Source organism: Bos mutus, chromosome 6, assembly GCF_027580195.1.
Source record: "Bos mutus isolate GX-2022 chromosome 6, NWIPB_WYAK_1.1, whole genome shotgun sequence".
NCBI lineage: Eukaryota > Metazoa > Chordata > Mammalia > Artiodactyla > Bovidae > Bos > Bos mutus.
This window is the reverse complement of record NC_091622.1, coordinates 83,930,003-83,948,922: the sequence shown is the minus strand read 5'-3', so window position 1 is coordinate 83,948,922 and position 18,920 is coordinate 83,930,003. Positions and strand designations below refer to the sequence as shown.

The 18,920-nt window shown below is 38.5% G+C and overlaps 2 pseudogenes; one reads left to right on the top strand and one right to left on the bottom strand.

Annotated features, from left to right (window-relative positions):
• The first annotated feature begins 650 nt into the window (after positions 1-650).
• Positions 651-17,804, top strand: LOC102278495 (transmembrane protease serine 11B-like; annotated as a pseudogene).
• LOC102278983 (ubiquitin-conjugating enzyme E2 S pseudogene) lies at positions 12,372-13,275 on the bottom strand (annotated as a pseudogene).
• Positions 17,805-18,920: the final 1,116 nt, after the last annotated feature.

Sequence of the window (18,920 nt, the reverse complement as noted above, 5' to 3'; positions counted from 1 at the left end):
AATGGCAACCCACTCCAGTGTTCTTGCCTGGAGAATCCCAGGGACGGTGGAGCCTGGTGGGCTGCCGTCTATGAGGTCATACAGAGTCGGACACTACTGAAGTGACTTAGCAGCAGCAGCAGCAATGATCATTTTCACTGGTAATTAGGGAAATGAAGATGTAAACAACAATGAAATAGAATTCATTATATCAAAATGGTGGTGATATTAGTTATGTTAATATCAATACCTTGTGAAAAGTCTTTTGTCAGCAACTTCTACCTAATTACAGCTGGTTTCAGTTGAGGAGGAAGAATCCAGAATGATGAAACTGGTCAAACACAGAGTTAGAATTATCTTGATACACCAAAAAGCTATTTCTTAGGTGTACCTTTTAAGTGACCAAAGATTAGGCTATTAGTTTTTTCTAAATAGCCAAGTCAAGGAAGCTTGTCATTCCCTGGATGACTCTTATCTTGAAACCATAGAAATATGACAGTTGTTGACACTAGTCAGACAAGTTTCACTTTATTTGTTCTCTTTATTTCACCCAGCCCATAAAAATGAACCAACCAACACTGAATGTAACACATAAACCTGGGAAACTCTGATCATCTTAAAAGCTCCACCAGAAAGCCCTTATTTTTATTACCACTATTATCATTGTCATCATGGTCAACATCATCACTATCTTTGTTGCTGACTCCACCATAATAACCAGAATACTATGTACAGGTAAATGGAATTTTATTTGGGAGATTAAGTCTATAAAAGCTAACAGGTTGCTACAGAGTAGCTTCTAGTTTTTTGTTCATTAGTTGCTTTTTATAATTTAGATTTTTATTTCTGGATCCATGTTACTGTTTCTGATATCTAAAGGCCCTGTAAAGTCTCTGGGAAATTTTCAGAAATTTGGAAAATATTAATCAAATTTTAGCAAAATTTTATTTGCTATTTTAAAAATAATCATTCATAAGAATACCACTGGGACTTCCCTGGTGGTTCAGTGGTTAAGATTCCACATTTCTAGTGCAGGGGCATAGGTTTGATTGCTGGTCAAGGAACTAGGATATCACATGTTGCAAGGTGCAGCCAAAAAAAAAAAAAGGAATACTACCATTTTTGTTCTCTAATGGTGTAACGAAAACCATGTTTTCTAATATGAATTTTTAAAGAAATATTTTAAAAACCTGAATGCCATTATAGATTTTTGGAATAATATACTTTACAACACAGACTCTAAATTAAACTGCAGAGGGCCCTCAAAACGTAATACATTTCCAAATAAGTTCCTTTCCAGACTCGGCTTTCCTAGAGTTCTGGAAGAAAGTTGGTGATGAAGGCTTTTTGACTTATTTGATCATTAATTATTAATACTTTCTTCCTTATTAATAAGCCTCTCCCTATGTGGCTCAGATGGTAAAGAATCCTCTTGCAATCCGGGAGACCTGGGTTCGATCGCTGAGTTGGGAAGATCCCCTTGAGATGGGAAAGGCTACCCACTCCGGTATTCTGGCCTAGAGAATTCCATGGACTGTATATAGTCCATGGGGTCACAAAGAGTTGGAAAAGACTGAACAACTTTAACGATGGGAAAAAAAAAAGTATCTTTATAAGATTTGGGGAATTTTGCATTGGAATTATGTTTTACACTCTTCACTATTTAACAGAACTCAGGTCCATCCAATTCAAGTGGTTGGAAATGAAGTTTTAGTAAATGAGAACTACAGTTTTTAAGGCTTTGTAATTTAACTGCTAATTCAGTGTCAGAATTTGTTATAACGAAGTCTGATTTAGGATATGATACTGGGTATGGGCTGTGGGAAATAAATTATTGTGAGATAAATGTTTTAAAATTGTGGATAGTGTAGTTACCGTCATTTTTAACATTATTATAATTTGATTAAGGTAAATAGTTGAATTATACCAGAATAGCAATGAGTTCTTCCTTGCAGTAGGTTCTGTCCAAAAGTGAGTCAGGTATAATTTAGTTTAGCATATGGAGTTGGTTAAATTTATTGAAGATTAATTTTTACCCTATTATCTTTGTTAAATGAGAGATTCATTCAAGAACTCAGATTTCTACCTTTAAAAAATTATGGCTAAAATATATACTTGATAGATGAGAGTAAATTATTTCATGAATGGACTTTTTTGGATATTTAGAACATGATTTTAATGATTTCAGCTGTTATTAAAAATAATAATCAATTTCAGAATGCAAACATCATACTAGAGGAGAGGTTGAATAAATCATAAACTGTGACATTTTATATATAAAAAATCTCAATTATTTATGATAGGAAGAAATTCACAATTAAAGGGAAAAAGCAATACCAGTTCTATAGTCAACACTGTGTATTCTTTAGAATTTTCAAGAACATCTAAAAGGGATCTTCAAAGAAAAGCATTTTATACACTGTAGTATAGTGACTATTTTATATCGAAACCATGCCAGCTACTTTCTGTACTATGTACATAATTTAGGCTATATAGTGCTTGAGTCTCTCAAACTAGTATTCATGTCTCAGAGAGACTAAGCTACCAGCTTAAGTTACAATGGCTATTCCAAAACAAATTTGAGACCATCATAGTAAATTTTTCTACTTATTAGCAGACATATATTTTCAGATATTAATAAGGTTATAAATATTATTGTTCACATTAATTATATGCTCCTTTTAAAGTGTGATTTATCTAATATAAGAAATATTTTTCTATGAAAATTAGATTATACAAATGAACTTCAGTATAAAAGCACGTATGGAATGTAGGGAGTTTCTTTGAAGTGCTTTCACAATGTTGGCATAGGGTAGTGTTAATAAACAAGTCATCAAAAGAGATATAAGGAAGAGGTAGGATTAAGAATTGAGAACAGTACAGAGAGGAATTAAGACTGGGTGGAGTTGCACAGGAATTTTCCAGGCAAGAGTACTGGAGTGAGCATTAAGGTCTATCCTCCTTACACATTTGAGGCTTCTTGTTTTAAGCTAACACAAAGATATGATGCATAAACTATAAATTGTGTTGTATGAGTTGGAGGAGAGACAGGTAATTTTTTTTTTTAGTTTAATTTTATTTTATTTTTAAACTTTACAATATTGTATTGACAGGTAAATTTAGAATATTTATCATCTGATTCAGCACAACACACAGCACATCATCTGATTCAAGTCACCTTCCTTCTTTTGGTAGACACACCAGCATATCTTCTCAGAGAAGATCTTGGCCGTTATGGAGAACCATCCTTATTTTTCTTGGAGTTGTGGCAATTTGGGGATTAACTATTGGTCTCCTTGTCCATTTTCCGGCAGTTGGTCAGTATTGACTCTCATTTTCTTAAAAATTGACAAGAAACACAAGAATATTAAATTTCTTTATGGAAACTTTCTCATCAAATTACTATTTTATTTCAACTTAATTTTATGCTATTTGACACCAAAGTTTGCAATTTTTTTGAATCAGATGCCTCTTTGATCCAGTCTATTAGTTATATCAACAGCTATGGGAGTGTGGGCAAGATTGAAATGCTCAATACTGTGATGCCAGTATTCATTGTCAATAAAGGTGCTTGTAGAATAGGTTTGTAGCTAACTTGTATCTTTTGGTAAAAAATATACCTCAAACTTCAGAGATTCCCTACTCTTTTTGGTTCCTTCTGATATTGGTTATTAAGATCTACACACACAATTGTGTCTGACTATTTGCGAACCCATGGACTGTAGCCCTCCAGGCTCCTCTGCCTATGGGATGTTCCAGGCAAGAATATTGGAGTGGGTTCCCATTCCCTTCTCCATTGGATCTTCCCGACCAAGGGATCAAACCTGGGTTTCCTGTATTATAGGCAGATGCTTTACTGTCTGAGCCAATCCTTGTGCTCTGATATTGGTTGTTAAGATCCATTTGAAGAACTTCCCTGGTGGTCTAGTGATGAAGAATCTGCCTTGTAATGCAGGGGATGCATTTTGATCCCTGGTTAAGATCCCACATGCTGTGGAACAGCTAAGTCCGGGGCCAAAACTAATGAGCCCACATGCTCTGGAGCCCTTGTGCCACAACTAGAGAGTCTGTACCACGATGAAAGATTCCACATGAGGTAATGAAGATCTTATGTGCTGCAACTAAGACTTGATGCAGCAAATATATAAACAAACTTTTTTGAATGACATAAGTGATAAGCAGCTGTGGATAGTCCACTAATGGCTTTTCTAATAGTGGACAGTCAAGAGTGGTTAAATGGCTGAATGCTCATACTAACTTGATCTTATTTTTAATAACATTCATTAAGTTTACATCCAGAGAGCTTGTTTTATTTTTATCTTTCAGGAAAAGTAAACCCTGAAATTTGTATATCCATTTAATGTTTTTATTTTTTATTTTATTTTTTAACTTTAAAATATTGCAATGGTTTTGCCATATCTCAACATGAATCCACCACAGGTATAGGCATCTTTTCATGTGTTTGTTAGCCATCTGTATGCCTTCTTTGGAGAAATGTCTATTTAGTTCTTTGGCCCATTTTTTGATTGGGTCATTTATTTTTCTGGAATTGAGCTGTAGGAGTTGCTTGTATATTTTTGAGATTAGTTGTTTTTTAAAGAAACTTGTATATTTTTGAGATTAGTTGTTTTTGAAAGAAACTTGGCATGTGTTACTCCACTTGATCCTCACACTAATTATCTGAGCCTGGGAGGGCAGGTTTTACTACTGTCCCTACTTTCACATGCAGGAAACTGAGGCTCAGGAAAGTCAAGTGACTTCCTAGATATCACAAGCTGTTTAGTATAGTTGAGCACAAACCCACATCTTAATACTTTAAGTGTATGATTCTAACAATACTTTTTCATGATTTTCCTATTTTATTCCTCTGAAATATATCACCCTGTGCAGTAATGCAATGTGGATATATTTTGCTTGATTCAGTGAAAATTTCAGTTCTTTTTCAACCTAGCCTCTTCTCCTTTGTTTTTGCCCAACCATCTTAATATCAAATTTCAAAACTTATCCTTTGGAAGTATAGTGGATGCTCACAGTCTCTTACCTACCTTGTCTATCCACCATGTCTCCATAGTCTGAATCTTTCTATCTACTTCTACCCCTACTCATTAAAAAATAACTTTATTCACATAGTTTCCTTATGGATAGCTCTCTGAGTTTTCTGAAGCAGGCTCCCGTGAAGAAGCCTTGTCAGTATGTTAGTGGGGACCAGTAGCTTAATTAGCTAGTCTTCCAAAATATGGTTTGCATTTTAACAAGTAACTTTTTAAAAAGAAACATTGACTTAGTGGAAAGAAGTGATACAAAATGGAGCACTACAGTCATCCTGGCTTGAGCAGGAAGTGTGTGGGATGAGAATTTACTCTTGAGTTTCTTTACATGGTCAGCTATCTACCATTTCAGATTCAATGCTAGACAAGCTTATATTACCTAAATCTAAATTAGTTGAACTGGACTTCTTGAAATAAAATTAGACACTCAAACTTGGTTGTAAAATTTTTTGAAGCAATTTTGGAAGATGGGCTTACTCTAGGATTCTGGTTTATGAATTAATATTTACGAATTAATACAGTCTTTGTTAATACTGAGAGTAATCAGAGTTGGCTGAGGGCTAGGGGGATCTCTCATTCAAGTGGTGATAAGTTAATTTCCCAGTATTGATTATTAATTTTGAGATAAAGATATGGAGGGACTTGAGGTCAAGTTTATTTTAAAGTTTTTAAAGTATTTCTTTATTTCACAGAAAAGACTTACTATTACCAAGGTGATTTTGATATTTCTGGAATCACATACAATGATAATTGTGAAAAAACGGTTTCACAGGCCAGCACAGATCTGAGCAAAGATACTGAGATTAAGGTAAGTCAGAAGTTTATTTATTTTATTATAAATTTGGTTAAAACATACATGGTAGTTTTTTTGTTTTTTCTCTTGACAGATATCTGATGCACTTCAAAATTCTAGTGTATACAAAGAACATATAAACTCAAAAGTCATCAAACTTCTGTAAGTAAAAATTCATTCAAGATCTTATGGAATGAGAAGTAGATAATATATCACATACACCTCAGCTTTAAATAACATCAACAGCAAGAAACAGGGATAGAGGAAGAGAGAGAGAGAAGGAAGGAAGGGAGGAAAGAAGGGAAGAAAGAAGGTAAAAAGAGAGGGACTAAAGAGTTCCCCAGCCTTTGACTGTGTGGATCACAATAAACTGTGGGAAATTCCCAGACCACCTGATCTGCCTCTTGAGAAATTTGTATGCAGGTCAGGAAGCAACAGTTAGAACTGGACATGGAACAACAGACTGGTTCCAAATAGGAAAAGGAGTACGTCAAGGCTATATATTGTCACCCTGTTTATTTAACTTACATGCAGAGTACATCATGAGAAACACTGGACTGGAAGAAACACAAGCTGGAATCAAGATTGCCAGGAGAAATATCAGTAACCTCAGATATGCAGATGACACCACCCTTATGGCAGAAAGGGAAGAGGAACTAAAAAGCCTCTTGATGAAAGTGAAAGTGGAGAGTGAAAAAGTTGGCTTAAAGCTCAACATTCAGAAAACGAAGATCATGGCATCCGGTCCCATCACTTCATGGGAAATAGATGGGGAAACAGTGGAAACAGTGTCAGACTTTATTTTTCTGGGCTCCAAAATCACTACAGATGGTGACTGCACCCAAATTAAAAGATGCTTACTCCTTAGAAGGAAAGTTATGACCCAACCTAGATAGCATATTCAAAAGCAGAGACATTACTTTGCCAACAAAGGTTCGTCTAGTCAAGGCTATGGTTTTTCCAGTGGTCATGTATGGATGTGGGAGTTGGATTGTGAAGAAGGCTGAGCGCCGAAGAATTGATGCTTTTGAACTGTGGTGTTGGAGAAGACTGTTGAGAGTCCCTTGGACTGCAAGGAGATCCAACCAGTCCATTCTGAAGGAGATCAGCCCTGGGATTTCTTTGGAAGGAATGATGCTAAAGCTGAAGCTCCAGTACTTTGGCCACCTCATGCGAAGAGTTGACTCATTGGAAAAGACTCTGATGCTGGGAGGGATTGGGGGCAGGAGGAGAAGGGGACGACAGAGGATGAGATGGCTGGATGGCATCACTGACTCTATGGACGTGAGTCTAAGTGAACTCTGGGAGTTGGTGATGGACAGGGAGGCCTGGCGTGCTGCGATTCATGGGGTCGCAAAGAGTCAGACACGACTGAGTGATTGATCTGATCTGAAAGAGTTCCCCATAAATTATAGCATCACTGTATTGAACAAATTTCTATTCAGGTGAGAAGTGTTCTGCTCAAATCTTTAATCTCTGTACTTGAAGGGGAATTATAAGGTTGTTGGTGGCAGTCAGTCCTAACTGACTTCTATGATAAAAGATAATTGTAACTCTATGCAAAACCAGAAGTTCTAGCTGATTGTTTTGCTACTGATACACTAAAATCATCTCTTTTTCCATTCATACTCATCTGGCCATATTTTTTCTAAAATAATCCTCTTTTGTTCTCTCTCATAATTGCCATCACTTTAATGACTGGAGAAAGTGAATCTTTTTAAGGTAACTTTTGTCTAAATATGTATTGTAAGTGCGCTTGGTGGTGGGGGGGGGATGAGGGATGTAGGAAGGCAGTGTCACAAAGCATAGGGAATGAGTGACACAGGGAGCACTTGTGAGTCTGAACTCCCTAAATAAAACAAAATGAAACAAAAAATCCAGCTAGCCAACCAATCAACCAACTAACCAAGCAACCAATCTACTTTCTTACAGACAAGCAAAAATCTTCAAAGGGTCTTCAATTAATCATAATTATTTGAAAATAGAGTTGAAGTTTTTTTTTAACAGTGCTTAATATGGATTTTTGTTTGAAAATCTTCCAAAATGAATTTATCTTATTTCCTGATTAATAAAAATTATGTACTGAATATGTAGATAATGGAGATTGTCTTCATGTTTTAAAGTTATCTTTCTGAACTTTATCATTGCATAGATCTATTGGGGTGGGCATATATAAGAATCTATAGGAAGAAGTTTAGTACTGGCTCCCAAATACATGCTAGAAGTTATCTTTTGAATACTTCCAGACCCTACATTTAAGTTCTCATTTATCTTTTTCTCTAAAATTAAGCTATTAGAAAATATCTATATAAGAACACTATTTTTTTTTCTACATTACAATAAAATCTCAAGCCAATTATTTGTTGGCCAGTAGTCAGTTTCTTACATGTGTTTGAAATATTCTGATTTCTAGTTTGTGGTTCACATCCTTTTTCATGAGTAATACCTTTTAACCAGTTAGGTTCTTAGGGACCATTACACTTTATATATACTGAGACAATATCTGTATTATTTTTTAATATATGTAAAGGCAATATAATAATTAACATGTGGGAAATCTAATGTGTTCATGAAACATCTAAAAAAATCAGAAAACAGCACACTAGAATATTTCTGTTATTTCTAGTCCTGATTCCAGTGGTTCAAGTGTACAGTTACAGTTGACATTCAAGTTTCCTCCAGCAGAAAAGAATAGCATGAGGACTAAAATCAAGATTATCTTACATCAGAAGTTGAAGGACACCATGGCATCCTGGAATGCAGTTCCCACTTCCATTAAAGTTACAGGTATTTTACTTTTTTACATTATTTTCTACTACTTAAATACCTAGACTATTAAAAAAAAAGGACTGAAAAAAAAAATGAACCAAAATTTTTAGGAATTTTCTTAGGAAAAATTAGTTTTCCCAACTGTGGCACTCCTATAATTGAGGTGGTATTGGAAAGCGAAGTGTTATAGAATCTTTGTCTGAACAGTGATAGAAATAAGTGTTAAGCTACAGGCATGCTTGTGAGTTTGGAAGGGTTGGCTGTAATGGATGAAAAGGGGGTGAAAAATAATAACTGAAGCCATATTCCTCCTTGTGCTGTGCTTAGTCACTCAGTCGAGTCTGACTCTTTGTGATGTCATGGACTGTTGCCTGCTGGGCTTCTCTGTCCATGGGGATTCTCCAAGCAAAAATACTGGACTGGGCTGCCAAGCCCTCCTCCATATGTTCCTCCTTACCTTCTACTTATGTCAGGCTCTCATTATAAGAAACAGACTTGGGGTTTTCTTGATCATTCAGTGTAAAGATTGCAGGAGTAAGGGTAAAGTTGAAGATTAGGGAATTCTCATTGCTTCTTGTGGGAGAATGGAAGTAATATTATTAAAGATAAAGTTTGCCTGGAATAATTCCTTAGAAAACAAGGGAAGAAAATGATAGGATTTTGTCCTAGTACAGAAAGTAATTATTCATAAATTTTTGATGATTTTTCAAAGATCTTGAAACTCTAAACTCCAATTATTAAAAAGTCTGTTAGGTGATAAGCTTATGTTTCCAGAGCCCAGTTTTGTGATTCTTCCAGACTGACAATTGATCCTAGTATCCTTGAAGGCTATAATGGTCACCAACTGCCTGTTACAGCTCCTTTGCTTCAATACAGTCCCTGTTACCAATGGGCCACTCATAAGAAGTGAGTTTGAGTTAGAGCTTTTGCAAAGAGCAAGATAATTCCTTTGTGCTTAGTCATTAGGAAAGAAGGTTGTACCAGTTATGGCCCCTCTGTCTCCTAGGAATGCAGGGTCAACACTTTCTGATGTGCCTTTTTTTTTTATGTTCTCTCTTTTCTTTCTCTCTAAGGTATCTTTCCAGTAGAAAATAGACTTAAATTTAAGTCAAATTCTCAAAATTTCACAATTCAGTCTAAGTAATGAGATGACTTCTAAAGAGCAGGGTAGGCAAAATAAAATGTAATTTTAATTGCTATTTTTCTTTAAAATATAGACAACTCTATTTCAAAGTAGTGAGAATTATCATAGGGAAAAAAATCCAAAGATTATGCTCAGTGCCTCTTTTAGTAAGAGTGTCAGCTTCTTATTTCTCTAAATGTTTTACTTCAACTGTTATAAAACTGAGAACTTTGCTTTTTTATCTCCTTTTCCTTTTGCCTATACCACCTGGTAGAGATGTGGAGAGATGGCCAAAATTGAGCAAGTAGGAGTCAGAGGGGTTGATAAATAACACATGAACTAATTTTAATAGTCAAATGTTGGGTGTAACTGGGTTGAGAAATTTAGTCCTTTGGTTGAAAAGAATTGCTTGGTGATATTTTATTAACCTTATGTTTTTGTTTCTTAATTTCAGAAATCATCAAGAATAATGTTGAAATGCTTACCAACAAATGCTTCTAAACTGTAAGTTTAGAAATTTTATTATAAATTTAACACTTTCATAAATAGTTCCCCATCATCTTGCTACAAAGTTTCTAGAAGTACTTCATTTTGGAAACCTGTAGTAGTCTTTCAAAATTATTGGCGATGCCACATATCTATCTAGCGTTTCTTTTTGAAAAACACTGACTATTTGTAATGGGTTGTTCAAAAGTGTGAAGTGAGAATTATTTTCAAAAAATGGAATCATGAAGAATATCATGGCTGAATTAGTTTTTTTTTTTAAGTGAAGGAAAAATGGAGGGTAATAAGAAAATGCAAAACTAGGCTATATAAAATGTGTTTATTATAAGTTAAAAAAACAGTCTGTACTTTTTAAGCCAATTCTCTTTAGAGAATCATGTGGCCCACAGTTTGATACATCCGTGCATTCATTCATTCAGTGGATATTTATGGAGTATATGTTGTCCACATGGGGCTTTACAGACAGCATTGTACATGCTATGTAAGACATTAATGAAGCAAAGTCTCCACCCTTAAAATTATGCAATCTACTTGGGGAGACTAGAATTATAATACAACAAAGGTCAACAGCTGAAAGATTCTTGAAACTGGAAAAGAGGAAGAGGAAAAGTAAAATCATCGAAACAAGGATGGAGTGCTACCATAAAAAAAGTACATTCTGGAAAAAAACAGCATTGGTTAGGAGATGCAGGACAATCATTGAAGGATTTCAAGAACTGTTTTAAAATGTATTTCTTATACAGCATAATCAAAGTTACCTGCTCTTGTATAAATAAATCCTTTATTCAGGTTGTGGGAGAAGACTGACCAACAGTATCACAGTAGGCAACCGAATTGTGAATGGGGAAAATGCCACTGTGGCCTCCACTGATCAGCAGCAGGTGGCTCCTCTCTGCAGCGCACTGCTTTGCTAGGTAAGTTTGAAACTCTGACTAAATGTAAGATTCTGGTTGCAGATCTATTTAGGAGGTCTGTGAAGGTTAACCTAAATGTGTGACATTCACCAAGACTACATGAAATTTACAAGTACCCTCATAATTCAAGGGCAGTGAAGACATTTAAGGGCTTCCTAGGTGACACTAAAGAACTTGCCTGTCAACACAGGAGACTCCAGTTCGATCCTTGCATCAGGAAGGTCCCCTGGAGGATGGCATGGCAACCCACTCCAGTACTGTTGCCTGGAGAATCCCCATGGACAGAGGATCCTGGCAGGCTACAGTCCATAGGGTCGCAAAGAGTTATACACAACGGAAGCAACTGAGCTCACACACATGCAAACAAAGGCATTTAAATGGGAGCAACTAAGGGAAAAGCAAATGGAAGCAATTAACATTTTCCAAATAAGGGCTTTTGCCTGATACTAAGTGCTTTATTTACATCATTTCATGTAATCATAACAATAATTCCATATGAAATGTATCAGATCAGATCAGTCGCTCAGTCGTGTCTGACTCTTTGCGACCCCATGAATTGCAGCACGCCAGGCCTCCCTATCCATCACCAACTCCCGGAGTCCACCCAGACTCACGTCCATCAAGTCAGTGATGCCATCCAGCCATCTCATCCTCTGTCATCCCCTTCTCCTCCTGCCCCCAATCCCTCCCAGCATCAGAGTCTTTTCCAATGAGTCAACTCTTCGCAGGAGGTGGCCAAAGGACTGGAGTTTCAGCTTTAGCATCATTCCTTCCAAAGAAATCCCAGGGCTGATCTCCTTCAGAATGGACTGGTTGGATCTCCTTGCAGTCCAAGGGACTCTCAACATCTCAACAGTCTTCTCCAACACCACAGTTCGAAAGCATCAATTCTTCGGCGCTCAGCCTTCTTCACAGTCCAACTCTCACATCCATACATGACCACAGGAAAAACCATAGCCTTGACTAGACGAACCTTTGTTGACAAAGTAATGAAATGTATACTTGAAGCTATTTAAAGATGAGGAAATTGGGTTTAGAAATGGTGATACAACTTGACCAAGATCCTACCACTCTTAAACAGCAGGAACTGAGTGTGAAGTTAGGTATGTCTAAATCCAGTTACAAGGTGCTTATTCGTCTTCTGCTGTAGGGATTTACAATCTAGTTGAAGAAATTTATTTAGAAAAACAAATCCAGGTCCCAGTGCCCTCGTGCCCTCCCCCACCCCAGCCATAATTTAAAAAACTTAGAGTCGGGTCAGGTAAGAAGGGAGGGGAGAGAGCCCACTACAGGCGCCGCAGTGCCCGCTTCTTGTCCGTCTTTTTCTTGGCTGCCAGCTTCTTGTCGCGCTCGCCCGCGTGCTTCTTGGCCATGGGCCCCTCAGCCCCTGCTGGGCCCCCAGGGGCTGTGGGGTCAGCAGTGGAGGCCGCCGCCCCACTGGCAGTGGCCCGGGCTCGGGCCTCCCGCCGCTGGGCCCGCCGGCGCCGCCGTGGATCTCAGTGAGCAGGCGCGCGCGGGCTGCGTACTCCTCGTAGTTCTCCAGCAGCAGGCGGCCCGCCTCCTCGTTGAGGGCCGACTCGGGGTTGGGGTGGATCAGCAGGCACTTGATGGTCAGAAGCACGTGCCGGATGCCCAGCTCAGCGGTCCAGTCCCTCTTGAGCACATTGACGCAGATCTCGCCATTGGCGCCCACATTCGGGTGGAAGATCTTCGTCAGGAAGTAGCCCTTGGGCGGGGAGGCCGGAAAGTCCTTCCCCAGCAGGAGTTTCATGCGGAAGAGGCCTCTGGCATACGGGGTTCCCTCAGGGCCCTCAATGGTGACCTGCAGGTCCGTAAGGTCCTCCTCTTTGGGAAAGACCTTGATGCCGTCAGGTGGGTCAGCGGTCAGCGTCGTCACCTCCTTGTACACCAGGCGGATGATGTGGGGGGGCAGGTTCTCCACGTTGGAGTTCATGACTGCAGCCGGCTGGGGGCGGGTCCCCCCGACCCCCTTCCCGCGCTCTCTGGCCGCCTGCCGGGGCGGGGGGCCCAACTGCTGTCGCTGCGGCCCTAACGAGGCCCCGGCGGCCCCGCTCTGCTTCTCTCAGCCTCCGATGTCCGCCGCAAACCGTACAGCAGCTCCACCCGTCCCAGTGACCGGCCGCAGTAAGCCCTGATATCAAAAAAAAAAAAAAAAAAAAAAAGAAAAAAAAAGAAATAATGGGTACCCCACAGCTCTTACCACAGACCCTGGTTAATCAAAACCATAATTATTTAGAAAAATAGGATATTTTAAAAGCCAACTCCATATAAAAATAAAGAAAAAAAAGAAAAAAAAAAAAACAAAGGTCCATCTAGTCAAAGCTATGGCTTTTCCAGTAGTCATGTATGGATGTGAGTGTTGGACTATAAAGAAAGCTGAGAGCCAAAGAATTGATGCTTTTGAACTGTGGTGTTGGAGAAGACTCTTGAGAGTCCTTTGGAGAGCAGGGAGATCCAGCCAGTCCATCCTCAAGGAAATCAGTCCTGAATATTCATTGGAAGGACTGATGTTGAAGCTGAAACTCCAATACTTTGGCCACCTGATGCGAAGAACTGACATTTGAAAAGACCCTGATGCTGGAAAAGATTGAAGGCAGGAGGAGAAGGGGATGACAGAGGATGAGATGGTTGGATGGCATCACCAACTCAATGAACATGAGTTTGGGTAAACTCCAGGAGTTGGTGATGGACAGGGAGGCCTTATGTGCTGCAGTCCATGGGGCTGCAAAGAGTTGGACACAACTGAGCGACTAAACTGAACTGAAGGTGACCTTAGGTGCGACAGTGATTTATTAGGTGCAAACCAAAGGCACGGTTCATGAAAGAAAGAAGTGATAAGTTGAACTTCATTAAAATAAAACCTTCTACTATATGAAAGGCGCTGTCAAGAGAATGAGAAGACAAGCCACAGACTGGGAGAAAATATTTTTACAAGTCGTGTTTGACAACGGACTGTTACCCAATATATACAAAGAATACCTTAAACTGAAAATAAGAAAATAACTCAAAAAAGATCAAACATCTTAACAGACATCTCACCAAAGATGGTCAGATGACAAGCATAAAAAAGATGTTCTACATCATATGTTATCAGAAAAATGCAAATTAAAACAACAGTGAGATACCACTACATACATATTATAATGTCAAAACCCAGAACACTGATAACACCAAGTGTTGGCAAGGATGTGGAGCAACAGAAATTGTCATTAATTGCTCGTGGGAATGCAAAATGGTACAGACATCTTATAAGGTAGTTTGGTGATCTCTCTTGTAAACTAAACATACTCTTACCATAAAAAAAAAAAAAGAAATTTAAATGTGATATTTTAAAGGTATTATGCAGGTAGAGTGGTAAGTGTCACACGTACAACACAGATGTTAGTATGCTCTGTGGACACTTGATGAAGATAGAGAACATATTCTAACTGAGATATGCAGTTGCAAGTTTTGTTCCAGACTCTAAAGAGATAAAGTTTGTTGATTGGAGTAGATATATCAGAAAGAATAATGTGTATTTTGAGTTGAAAAAATAGTCATCTTCAAATGTGTTGAGATGTAGAGACACAAGTCTTATTCTATGGACAGCAAACAAAAATAACTATTTGAAATAAAGAAGATTTTTAAATGGAAACATTAGAAAATATGCTTAGAAAATATAGTTTTATTCGTCAGGGACACCTCTAAATAACAAGATGCTTACTTACTAAAGAAACACAGCTATTGAATGTGTGGAGTCACTGAAGTCTTCAGAATGGGAGAAGGATTCAAGAAGGTCACAGTTACACAAAGATCTTGAAATCTTAAAAAAAATGCACCTGACATTTTGAGGAAAGTGACAGTAATTAAATAGAATGTTAGGGCCTAAATTGAGAAAGAATCTCAGAGGAACTGGAGAATCTGGTCAAAAAATCTAAATTATAAGCCAAGATTCATTGACTTGGTACATATAGTGGAGTGACTGGTGAGAACAAGTTGCAATTTTTTTATGTGTGCAGACAGATGTCAAGAGCCCTGCCACAGGCTCATGGAGTCCAGCGTACATGGCAGTACATGTGATTCTGGACCCCATGCACTGAGGCTGCTCATGTGGTTGCTCCCCAACTCAAATGCATAGAAACCAGATGGGGCTGAAGTAGCAGGAGACATCAGCAACTGTTTAGGAGGATTTGTAGTGGGCTAGGAGTCGGACACTACTGAGTGACTTCACTTTCACTTTTCACTTTCATGCGTTGGAGAAGGAAATGGCAACCCACTCCAGTGTTCTTGTCTGGAGAATCCCAGGGACGGGGGAGCTTGGTGGGCTGCTGTCTATGGGGTCGCACAGAGTCGGACACGACTGAAGCGACTTCAGTCTCAGCAGCAGCAGCAACAGCTCCAATATGGGCTTCCCTGGTGGCTCAGAAGGTAAAGAATCTGCCTGCAATGCAGGAGACCGGGGTTTGATCCCTGGGTTGGGAAGATCCCCTGGAGAAGGAAATGACAATCCACACCAGTACTCTTGCCTGGAGAATTCCATGGATACAAGAGCCTGCTGGGTTACAGTCCACGGGGTTGCAAAGAGTCAGACATGACTGAGCAACTAACACACACACAACATCTCCAATACAGGCTTCCCTGATGGTTCAGATGGTGAAGAACCTGCCTGCAATGAAGGAGACATGGGTTCAATCCCTGGGTCAGAGAGGAGTCTGGTTGGACATGACTTGACAACTAAACAACAAACAAATCTACTAGTCCTTAGTTAGTAGTAGTTAAGTTGCTCAGTCGTGTCTGACTCTTTGCGACCCCATGGACTGTAGCCCACCAGGCTCCTCCGTCCATGGGATTCTCCAGGCAAGAATACTGGAGTGGATTGCCATTTCCTTCTCCAGGGGATCTTCCCTACCCAGGGATTGAACCCAGGTCTCCCGCATTCGAGGCAGACGCTTTAACCTCTGAGCCATGAGGGAAGCTGTTTTTATATGTCTGCAGCATTTATGACATCCCCACATCAAAGACATTTTTAAGATAATAATTTAAGTGCTTTATAGTACTGTTTGGGAAACATAGCTTAAAGTTATAAGATAACCACTGAGAATACCATTTTGACCCACAAATTGAGTGTATTTTAATTAAATTGTGCCCTCCAGGAAAAAATAATTCAGAAGATTGGACGGTTAACTTTGGAACTATAGTAAATAAACCGTATATGACACGGAAAGTTCAAAACATTATTATTCATGAAAATTTTAGTGGCCCTGGGATTCATGATGATATTGCTGTTGTACAGCTCGCTGAAGAAGTCTCTTTTACCATGTTCGTAAGATTTGTCTTCCTGAAGCCAAAATGAAACTCTCAGCAAATGACAGTGTTGTAGTTACAGGATGGGGAACACTTTATATGAATGGTAAGTTTATGTGAATGATAAGTCTTTCTGTAAATATTCATAGGAATAATTATTTAATCAATCACTCACTCTTTCATGCAATTAACCAATTCATTAAAAAAAAAAAAAAAACTGAAAAGAAAATGAAGTGATGGGACCAAAAAAGCATGGCATTGTCTTCAGTTTCTGAAATATCTCCAGGAATACAAACTGGAAAATTTGGAATTTCTGTGTGAGGCAGCCAGCTATAATAAACATTAGAAAGAAATCAGTCTAGCCTGGGACTTGTCTGCCTCTTGGTGACCAAAAGGATCTGCTTTATTCTACAAATTGTTCTTTGTTTTAACAAACAAGGTTAAGATCTCCATAATATGCAGAATTTGTTGCCCTTAGGTCTTCCAGTGATACTTCAGCAGGCCTTTTTGAAGATTATTGATAACAGAGTTTGCAATGCTCCATATGCATTATCTGGCTTGGTGACTGATACAATGCTATGTGTGGATTTATGTCAGGAGAAGTAGATGCCTGTCAGGTACTTTTAGATACATTATCAAATCATTTTTCCCAAGTACTAATTCATTGGAAGTTTTTACCACTTTTTTTTTTTGTCTTAATGATTTTCACAGAGTAGCTTCTTATTTCAATCCACCTAACAAATATTTATTCATCTCATTAATGTACCAGACCCCAGCTAAGAAGCTGGAAATGCAGTGGTGAACACAACTCTGCTCTCAGGAAGTTTTCAGTCTAGGAATCCATAGTTACAAGGTAATAAAATAAATTTGGCCCTATTTTCTGGGCAACCCGCAGACCTAGGAGGCTGCCTCTTCCTTATCCAGAGATGCCACTTGCACATGTCATCCATTCCACAGAGGCTTCATCATGGAGTCACTTTTGCCATTGTTAAGGTCAACTTCTAGTCTTCCCAGCCCAATCCAATCCCATTGTAGGCACTGTGTTCTGGTTTGTAATTGCCCTGGGTTTTGAAGAAACTCAGTAGTTCCACAGTTCTAAGCCCAAAGAGCATGAATTGTCTGCACTGCCTAGAGCCTATTGAAAACTCCAGAGGAGAGACAGAAATGTTTCAGGACAAGAAACATTTTTTTTTCTTGTTTTCTTCTAGAATGATTCTGGTGGACCACTAGCCTACTCCAACTCTAGGAACATCTGGCACCTTGTTCGAATAGTAAGCGCGGGAGAAGGGTGTGGTAAAAAGAATAAACCAGGTGTCTACACTCGAGTGACTGCTTATCATGACTGGATTACCTCCAAGACAGGACTCTGAAAGAGAAGTAACTTTGGAACATAACAGAAAGACAACTATAGGATATTCTTATCCATTTTCTCAAAGTATTTTTCTTTTTATTGTTGATACAACAATTATTTTCTTACATACAAATGAATGAAGGTCTTGATTAATGTTTTATCTAAAACACTATCCATTCATTCATTTATTTATTTAACTAATATAGGAAGCAGAAAGAAAAGAAGGAAGATCAAAATATTTTTATTAATACCCTAGTTCTGATTTACCTTGCTATTAAATTAGAAATATACTTTATTTTTCAGAGTTTAATAAAATTCACATTTTGTTAGAATGAGAACAAATATGCTAGATATACCAAATAAATTATTTTTCATTCTATTTATTACAAATTCATTTTGTTAAACTGGACTATATAAGACAAATAATGGACATTCACATTTTATTTATATTTGAGATAGATTTTATAATCTTGTAAAATCTTATAATCTTGGAATGGAGAAGGGATATCAGAAGTTCAGCTAGACCAAGTCTCTTCATTCATAGAGTGAGGAATGCTAAGAGGAACAATTATTTGCTTAAAGTCATTCTGCAGCCTTTGATAGGCTCTCAGTTTAGTTCAGTTCAGTTCAGTCGCTCAGTCATGTCCGACTCTTTGCGACCCCATGAATCGCAGCACACCAGGACTCCCTGTCCATCACCAACTCCTGGAGTTCAGTCAAACTCACGTCCATCGAGTCGGTGATGCCATCCAGCCATCTCATCCTCTGTCGTCCCCTTTTCCTCCTGCCCCCAGTCCCTCCCAGCTACAGTTTTTTGCAATGAATCAACTCTTCTCTGGATCATCGAAAAAGCAAGAGAGTTCCAGAAAAACATCTATTTCTGCTTTATTGACTATGCCAAAGCCTTTGACTGTGTGGATCACAATAAACTGTGGAAAATTCTTCAACAGATGGGAATACCAGACCACCTGACCTGCCTCTTGAGAAACCTATATGCAGGTCAGGAGGCAACAGTTAGAACTAGACATGGAACAACAGACTGGTTCCAAATAGGAAAAGGAGTACATCAAGGCTGTATACTGCTGGGCTGGAAGAAGCACAAGCTGGAATCAAGTTTGCCGGGAGAAATATCAAT